The sequence below is a fragment of the Oncorhynchus clarkii genome, unplaced genomic scaffold, assembly GCF_045791955.1.
Source record: "Oncorhynchus clarkii lewisi isolate Uvic-CL-2024 unplaced genomic scaffold, UVic_Ocla_1.0 unplaced_contig_9841_pilon_pilon, whole genome shotgun sequence".
Lineage (NCBI taxonomy): Eukaryota > Metazoa > Chordata > Actinopteri > Salmoniformes > Salmonidae > Oncorhynchus > Oncorhynchus clarkii.
In genome coordinates, this window is record NW_027257999.1 from 110,909 (window position 1) to 119,968 (window position 9,060).

The window sequence follows — 9,060 nt, forward strand, 5'->3', positions numbered from 1 at the left end:
GTCTAATGACTGTTCTGTTTGACAGTCTCTGTATCAGTTCACATGTCACTTACAAACAGGCAATTCAACTTTAAAGGAAATATTTAAATGAAAAATGTGTGAAACAAAGTCCGACTTCCAAACTGTCCATTAGTTAGTACCCGTCTTCCTTGAGTGTTTGATTTATATTTAATTAAATGTTGTAATAAAGTGACTAAAGAAGGAAATGTTCAACTTATAGTTTGTCCGCGAGGATGGAAGAAGCTTGGTAGCAGTTGTTACTACGTCTCTACTGAGAAAAAATCCTGGGAGGAGAGCAGACAGGACTGCAGATATAGAGGAGCAGACCTGGTTGTCATCAAGAACCAAGAACAACAGGTGTGTGTGTGTGGTAGAGAGAGAGAGAGAGACAGGGATGCAGCTTAATACCCTCCCTCTTCATATATATCAAATAATTGGTGAGGGCACTAGAGCAGTCTGCAGCCCCGGTCTTCACCATCCTAGAATCTGAAGTCAAATGTTTGCTGATGATCTGGTGCTTCTGTCACCAACCGAGGAGGGCCTACAGCAGCACCTAGATCTTCTGCACAGATTCTGTCAGACCTGGGCCCTGACAGTAAATCTCAGTAAGACAAAAATAATGGTGTTCCAAAAAAGGTCCAGTCGCCAGGACCACAAATACAAATTCCATCTAGACACTGTTGCCCTAGAGCACACAAAAAAACTATACTTACCTCGGTCTAGACATCAGCGCCACAGGTAACTTCCACAAAGCTGATGAAGGATCTGAGAGTCATGGCAAGAAGGGCCTTTCTATGCCATCAAAAGGAACATAAAATTGACACACCCATTAGAATCTGGCAAAAAATACTTGAATCAGTTATTCAGTTATTGCACTTTATGGCTGTGAGGTCTGGTGAGGTTGCCGCTCACCAACCAAGACTTCACAAAATGGGACAAACATCAAGTTGAGACTCTGCATGCAGAATTCTTCAAACAATATCCTCTGTGTACAACGTAAAACACCAAATAATATATGCAGAACAGAATTAGGCTGATACCCGCTAATTATCAATATCCAGAAAAGAGTCGTTAAATTCTACAACCACCTAAAAGGAAGCGATTCCCAAACCTTCCATTACAAAGCCATCACCTACAGAGAGATGAACCTGGAGAAGAGTCCCCAATGCAAGCTGGTCCCGGGGCTCTGTTCACAAACAGACCACACAGAGCCTCAGGACAGCAACACAATGAAACCTAACCAAATCATGAGAGAACTCAATTATAATTACTTGACACATTGGAAAGAAATAACAAAAAATCCAGAATGCTATTTGGCCCTAAACAGAGAGTACACAGTGGCAGAATATCTGACCACTGTAACTGACCAAACTTAAGGAAAGCTTTGACTATGTACCGACTATGTACAGACTCAGTGAGCATAGCCTTGCTATTGAGAAAGGCCGCCGTAGGCAGACATGGCTCTCAAGAGAAGACAGGCTATGTGCACACTGCCCACAAAATGAGGTGGAAACTGAGCTGCAGAACCTAACCTCCTGCCCAAATGTATGACCATATTAGAGACACATATTTCCCTCAGATTATACAGATCCACAAAGAATTTGAAAAAAACAAAACCAATTTTGATAAACTCTTGGATATATTGAGTGAAATACCAAAGTGTGCCATCACAGCAGCAAGATATGTGACCTGTTGCTACAAGAAAATGGCAACAAGTGAAGAACAAACAAAATATAAAAACAACCCATGTTTATGTTTATTCATTTTCCCTTTTGTACTTATCTACTTGCTCATAATATCTGAAGTATCTTTATTGTCTTGGAACTGTTGAAAGTGTTTACTGTGCATTTCTATTGTTTATTTCACTTTTGTTTATTATCTAGTTCACTTGCTTTGGCAATGTTAACATATGTTTCCCATGCCATTAAAGCTCTTAAATTGAATTGAAATTAATTTAGAGGGAGCGAGCGAGCGAGACAGCGAGTAGAAATGGCTAGGTATTAACAATGTTGAATCTCTTCCACATCTACAGACATTTGTCAATTGGTTATGCGGGGTAAAGAACTATGTCTGGATTGGTCTGACTGACTCTGTTTCTGAGGGGACCTGGAAATGGGTGGACTACACACCACTGACCACAAAGTAAGACATTAATGAATTCTGTGTCACTATGACATCACTGTCTGGAGAAGGAGGTTCAGCCTGATTCTATGTGTTGTTTCTCCTACAGGTATTGAAACAGTGGACAGCCTGATTCTATGTGTTGTTTCTTCTACAGGTATTGGAACAGTGGACAGCCTGATTCTATGTGTTGTTTCTCCTACAGGTATTGAAACAGTGGACAGTCTGATTCTGTGTTGTTTCTTCTACAGGTATTGGAACAGTGGACAGCCTGATTCTATGTGTTGTTTCTCCTACAGGTATTGGAACAGTGGACAGCCTGATTCTGTGTCGTTTCTTCTACAGTTATTGGAACAGTGGACAGCCTGATTCTATGTTGTTTCTCCTACAGGTATTGGAACAGTGGACAGCCTGATTATATGTGTTGTTTCTCCTACAGGTATTGGAACAGTGGACAGCCTGATTCTGTGTGGTGTTTCTCCTACAGGTATTGGAACAGTGGACAGTCTGATTCTGTGTTGTTTCTTCTACAGGTATTGGAACAGTGGACAGTCTGATTCTATGTGTTGTTTCTCCTACAGGTATTGGAACAGTGGACAGTCTGATTCTATGTGTTTTTTCTTCTACAGGTATTGGAACAGTGGACAGTCTGATTCTATGTGTTGTTTCTTCTACAGGTATTGGAACAGTAAAGAGCCTAATGGTGGAAGAGCAGAGAACTGTGTGTACTTCTACTCCTGGTCATCAGACACAGGAGCTTGGTGGGACTATGACTGTTCCTATCAATACAGATGGATCTGTGAGAAATAGGATTCATCCTCGGTACCCTCTGAACTGCTAAATAAGATTATGCTAAGTACTATATATCGTAATATATTTTCTACTTATTCAATTTACCTTGTCAACTACATACAATATATAACAAGACAAATGTATAATACATTATAATAAAACTATATGCAATAACAATACAATGACTTGATAAGAGAAGGACTGTTCGGTCTGTTGTTGAGGAAATTCACCACTAAGGAATTCACAGTCACAGAGGTTCACTGACTCAATACAATCCTAATGTTAATGTTTATTATTAATACTTTTTAGTTTTGTCTACTTGCTAAATATTTGTCTTAACTCTTCCCGAACTGCACTGTTGGTTAAGGGCATGTAAGTCAGCATTTCACGGTAAAGTCTACACTTGTTGTATTTGTGGCATGTGACAAATAAAGTTTGATTTGATTTGAAGTCATATCAGCACGGTTGGTTCCTGCATGAGACTGACTGATACCACACCAGGCTTCTTACCTTGAAACTGAGATACTCCTTTTGGTTCCCAGAGCAATGTTCTAGGTGTACTGGGAAATTGTTTATACAGTGACAGTTTAGATTCCGCCCATGTACTGTACAGTCAATCAGTTACTCGCATGAATCCAACCAAGTTGGACATTAGAAAAACAGCATTATTCTAAACATACGAGTGGATAAACACAGATAAAATGTCACACTATTATATAATAGTTGATCTGACATGGAGTCTAGAAGGACTGTTCTCTCTACTGTATAATAGTTGATCTAACATGGAGTCTAGAAGGACTGTTCTCTACTGTATAATAGTTGATCTACCATGGAGTCTAGAAGGACTGTTCTCTACTGTATAGTAGTTGATCTAACATGGAGTCTAGAAGGACTGTTCTCTACTGTATAATAGTTGATCTAATATGGAGTCTAGAAGGACTGTTCTCTCTACTGTATAGTAGTTGATCTAAGATGGAGTCTAGAAGGACTGTTCTCTCTACTGTATAATAGTTGATCTAACAGGGACTGCGGTTGAAAATTAGCCGGCTGGCTAAAACCGTCACTTTTACTGAAACGTTGATTAATGTGCACTGTCCCTGTAAAAATTAAATAAACTCAAACTCAAACATGGAGTCTAGAAGGACTGTTCTCTACTGTATAATATTTGATCTAACATGGAGTCTAGAAGGACTGTTCTCTCTGCTGTATCAAATCTCTGACCATCTAAGACTCAAAATGTGAATGTACCATGTATCAGATTTCAGTTAAGACCCATGTGCAGACTGTGTAGAGGTAACAATGTTTATTGTAACAACAGGGGCAGGCAAACGACAGGTCAAGGCAGGCAGGGGCAGGCAGGGGTCGATAATCCAGAGTAGTGGGGCCAAGGTACAGGATGGCATGCAGGCCCAGGGTCAGGTCAAGCAGAGGTCGGTAATCCAGATTGGGGGCAAATGCACAGGACGGCAGGCAGGCTCAGGGTCAGGTCAGGCAGAGGTTGGTAATCCAGAGTGGGGGGAAAGGTACAGGACGGCAGGCAGGCCCAGGGTCAGGTCAGGCAGAGGTTGGTAATCCAGAGTAGTGGGGCCAAGGTACAGGACGGCAGGCAGGGTCAGGCAGAGTGGTCAGGCAGGCGGGCTCGGAGTCAGGACAAGAAGGGGTCAAAACCAGGAGGGCGAGAAAAGAGAGGCAGGAAATAGCAGGCGCTGAGACACTAAACGCTGGTAGGCTTGATTGAACAAGACAAACTGGCACAGACAGAAAACACAGGTATAAATACCCAGGGGATAATTGGGGAAGATGGGCAACACCTGGAGGGGGGTGGAGACAAGCACAAGGACAGGTGAAACAGATCAGGGCATGACACTATATATATCTTACAAACACAAACACACCTGGAAAAGTAGCCACCCCCCCACCTGAGAATCTGTTTTTCAGCCATCTATTTCCTGTGTTTCAGGTTTGCAAAATCCATGTCACTTAAATCTCTCTGGATTAATGGTGATTTTAGCGATTACGATAGATAAATTGCTTGTTTTTCTTTCCTTACACCGTAGGTTCATGTACTTTGACGTGATGTGGTCAGATTAGCCGCTATATTACCATTTTTTGACCTTTAATACCTGAAAATGGGCCTTAACTTCTAATGGATAGGGGGCAGCATTTTCACATTTGGATGAAAAGCGTGCCCATAGTAAACTGCCTCCTACTCAGTCCCAAATGCTAATATATGCATATCATTAGTAGATCTGGATAGAGAACACTCTGACGTTTCTAAAACTGTTTGAATGATGTCTTTGAGTATAACAGAACTCATATGGCAGGCAAAAACCTGAGAAAAATCCTACCAGGAAGTGGGAAATCTGAGGTTTGTAGTTTTTCAACTCAGCCCCTATTGAATATACAGTGGAATAAGGCTTCCACTAGATGTCAACAGTCTTTAGAACCTTGTCTGATGCTTCTACTGTGAAGTGGGGCCGAATGAGCCGGGAATGAGTCAGAGGTCTGCCATCAGTCAGGAGCTGACCATGCACGTTCACATGAGAGGTAGTCCCCATTCCATTTGCTTTTCTGAAGACAAAGGAATTCTACGGTTGGGACATTAATGAACATTTATGATAAAAACATCCTAAAGATTGATTCTATACATCGTTTGATTTGTTTCTACGACCAGTAATATAACTTTTTTGAATTTTCATCTGACATTTCTGCAGTACTTGTCCGCACCTCGTGAGTTTCAATTTGTTTTCTAAACGCCCTAACAAAATGAGTTATTTGGACATAAATGATGGACTTTATGGAACAAATCAAGCATTTATTGTAGAACTGGGATTCCTGGGAGTGCATTCTGACGAAGATGATCAAAGGCAAGTGAATATTTATAATGCTATTTCTGACTTATGTTGACTCCAACATGGCGAATATCTTCTTGGGTTGTGAATGTCTCTGAGCGACAAACTCAGATTATTGCGTGGTTTGCTTTTTCCGTAAAAAAAATACAAATAATCTGACACAGCGGTTAAATTAATTGAGGATAGCGAGACGCTAGCGTCTCAACTGGCCAATTGCCAGGGGAAATGTAGAGCGCCAGATTCAATTAAAATCCTATAAAATTCAAACTTTCATTAAATCATACATGTAAGATACTCAATTAAAGCTACACTCGTTGTGAATCCAGCCAACATGTCAGATTGAAAAAATGCTTTTCGGCGAAAGCATAAGAAGCTATTATCTGATAGCCTGCAGCCATCTGCACCAGTAGTAAACAAAAGAGCTAGCGTAGCAGGCGCTACACAAAACACTGAAATAAAATATAAAACATGCATTACCTTTGACGAGCTTCTTTTGTTGGCACTCCAATATGTCCCATAAACATCACAATTGGTCCTTTTGTACGATTAATTCCGTCCATATATATCGAAAATGTCCATTTATAAAGTCTGTTTGATCCAGAAAAAAACAGCTTACAAAAAACAAAACATTTCAAAAGTTGCCTATAAACTTTGCCAAAATATTTCAAACTACTTTGTAATACAACGTGAGGTATTTTTAAATGTTAATAATCCATCAAATTGGAGACGGGGTATTCATGAACGAAAAGAAAAAAAAAACTCTGCTCTACACGTCTTGTGCAACTCACAAAAGGGTCCCCTGTTCAGTTGGCCTACTTCCTGCTAAGACAAAGAAATAACCTCAGCCATATTCCAAACGCGACATCGTGTGGAGGATGTAGGAACGGAAAGTATATTTCTATTAAATTTTCAATGACAATTTAGGGAAGAGAGATGGGGAAAAAAATATAATAATTCTGAAAAGTTAGTCCTCGGGATTTTGCCTGCTACATAAGTTCTGTTATACTCACAGACATGATTCAAACAGTTTTAGAAACTTTAGAGTGTTTTCTATCCAAATCTAATATGCATATCTTATATTCTTGGCATGAGTAGCAGGAAGTTGAAATTGGGCACGCTATTTATCCAAAAGTGAAAATTCTGCCCCCTAGCTTTAAGAGCTTTTAAGGAGAAGTATATATATTTAAATCTGTGAATAACACTTGTATCTTTTATTAATGTTTATTATGTTTATTATTTTAATGTTTATTATGAGTATTTCTGTGATTTGATGTGGCTCTTGATTCCACTCTTCAAGATTGCTTCGATCACATGGACTGGGATATGTTCTGGATAGCATCGGACAACAACATTGATGTATACATTAATACAGCTGCGCAAACCAAACCAGCTGGCTGGTGTGTTTACGAACATATTCGTTGAACAGACCTGAGCACGGGCGTTTCCTGTTTTAGTTTCTGTCTATAGGCTGGGAGCAACAAAATGGAGCTGTGGTCAGATATGCCAAAAGGAGGGCGAAGGAGGGCTTTGTATGCATCGTGGAAATTTGAGTAGCAATGATACAGGGTTTTGCCAAACCCCCAGTTACAATAAATGCAGCCCCAAGGTATGTGGTTTCCAGTTTACATAATTTGACTCTAAGTTCTTTCAGGGCCATCGAGGTGTCTGCTTGGGGGGGATATACACGACTGTGATTATGATCGAAGAGACTTCTCTTGGTAGATAATGCGGTCGGCATTTGAACGTAAGGAATTCTAGGTCAGGTGAACAAAAGGACTTGAGTTCCTGTATGTTGTTATGATCACACCACGTCTCATTAATCATAAGGCATACCCCCCCGCCCTTCTTCTTACCAGAGAGATGTTTGTTTCTGTCGGCGCGATGCGTGAAGAAACCAAGATGCTGTACCAACTCTGATAATGTATCCCGAGTGAGCCATGTTTCCGTGAAACAGAGAATGTTGCAATCTCTGATGTCTCTCCGGAAAGCAACTCTTGCTCGAATTTCGTCTACCTTGTTGTCAAGAGACTGGACATTGGCGAGTACTGTACTCGGGAGCGGTAAGCGATGTGCCCGTCCATGGAGCCTGACCAGGTGACCGCTCCGCCTGCCCCTTCTGCGGCGCCGTTGTTTTAGGTCTCCTACTGGGATCCGATCCGATGTCCTGGTGGTGTTTTAAACATAGGTGTTTTACACTAAACTAATATAAACTAAATATACAAATGAATCTACACTGTGGTAATTTAAACTAATATAAACTAAATATACAAACCTATCTACACTGTTGTAAACTAAACTAATATAAACTAAATATATAAACGAATCTACACTGTTGTAAACTGTTAAACTAAACTAAAAAACTAAAAATACACACTAATCTACACTGTGGGAAACAAACATGGTTTTCAGAAAATAAGTCTGTGGTCACATGGTGATGGTTGGTGTCGTACTATTGGTTAGAAGGTTTCCCCTTTAATGAGGTTGACTGTTAAAACTGTATCTGACATTAGACTGAGTCACACAGAGACTCCAGCTGTGCAGCGAACAGACACGAACCTACAACTGAGATAACAGCAGACTTTACAACAGTAGAAGATACAACAGTAGAAGATACAACAGTAGAAGATACAACAGCAGAAGTTACAACAGCAGAAGATACACCAGTAGAAGTTACAACAGTAGAAGTTACAACAGTAGAAGTTACAACAGTAGAAGATACAACAGTAGAAGATACAACAGTAGAAGATACAACAGTAGAAGATACAACAGTAGAAGTTACAACAGTAGATGTTTTTTTGGGGACCACAAGCGTATCAAGATGTCAAAGGGAATCTATGAATACACAAATGGATTTGAAGACGAAGAACCTAATGAAATAGAGACCATGGATATTGATGATCATATTTACAACAACAAAAGACCCATCATGCCCTGCAAGAAGGATGGAGCTGGTGATCAACATTCAGGTAACAGTTTATCCTGTTAAAGTGCTAGACACTGACAGACACTTACACCCCGACACACACACACACACACACACACACACACACACACACACACACACACACACACACACACACACACACACACACACACTGTGTTTTCTGTTAAACCTTACTGAAGCTTGTTTGCTCAAAGATCTTTCCTTATTAAGCTGAGTTGCTTAGTTATTATTGTAAAATAAACTAGGTCATATAAGATAGAAATATGTGTACAATGCAGGAACCTAACTTGGGAATTAGGCCGCCACCCTCCATTGTTCGTTCTGGGCGCACAACCAATAGCTGAACATGCT

General features: G+C 40.3%; 1 long non-coding RNA gene across 1 annotated transcript; it reads left to right on the forward strand.

Moving 5' to 3' along the window:
* The first annotated feature begins 243 nt into the window (after positions 1-243).
* Positions 244-3,033, forward strand: LOC139394450 (uncharacterized). The gene is made up of 3 exons (XR_011629825.1): positions 244-357; positions 2,033-2,142; positions 2,799-3,033. It is a non-coding gene; the product is annotated as an uncharacterized lncRNA (long non-coding RNA).
* Positions 3,034-9,060: the final 6,027 nt, after the last annotated feature.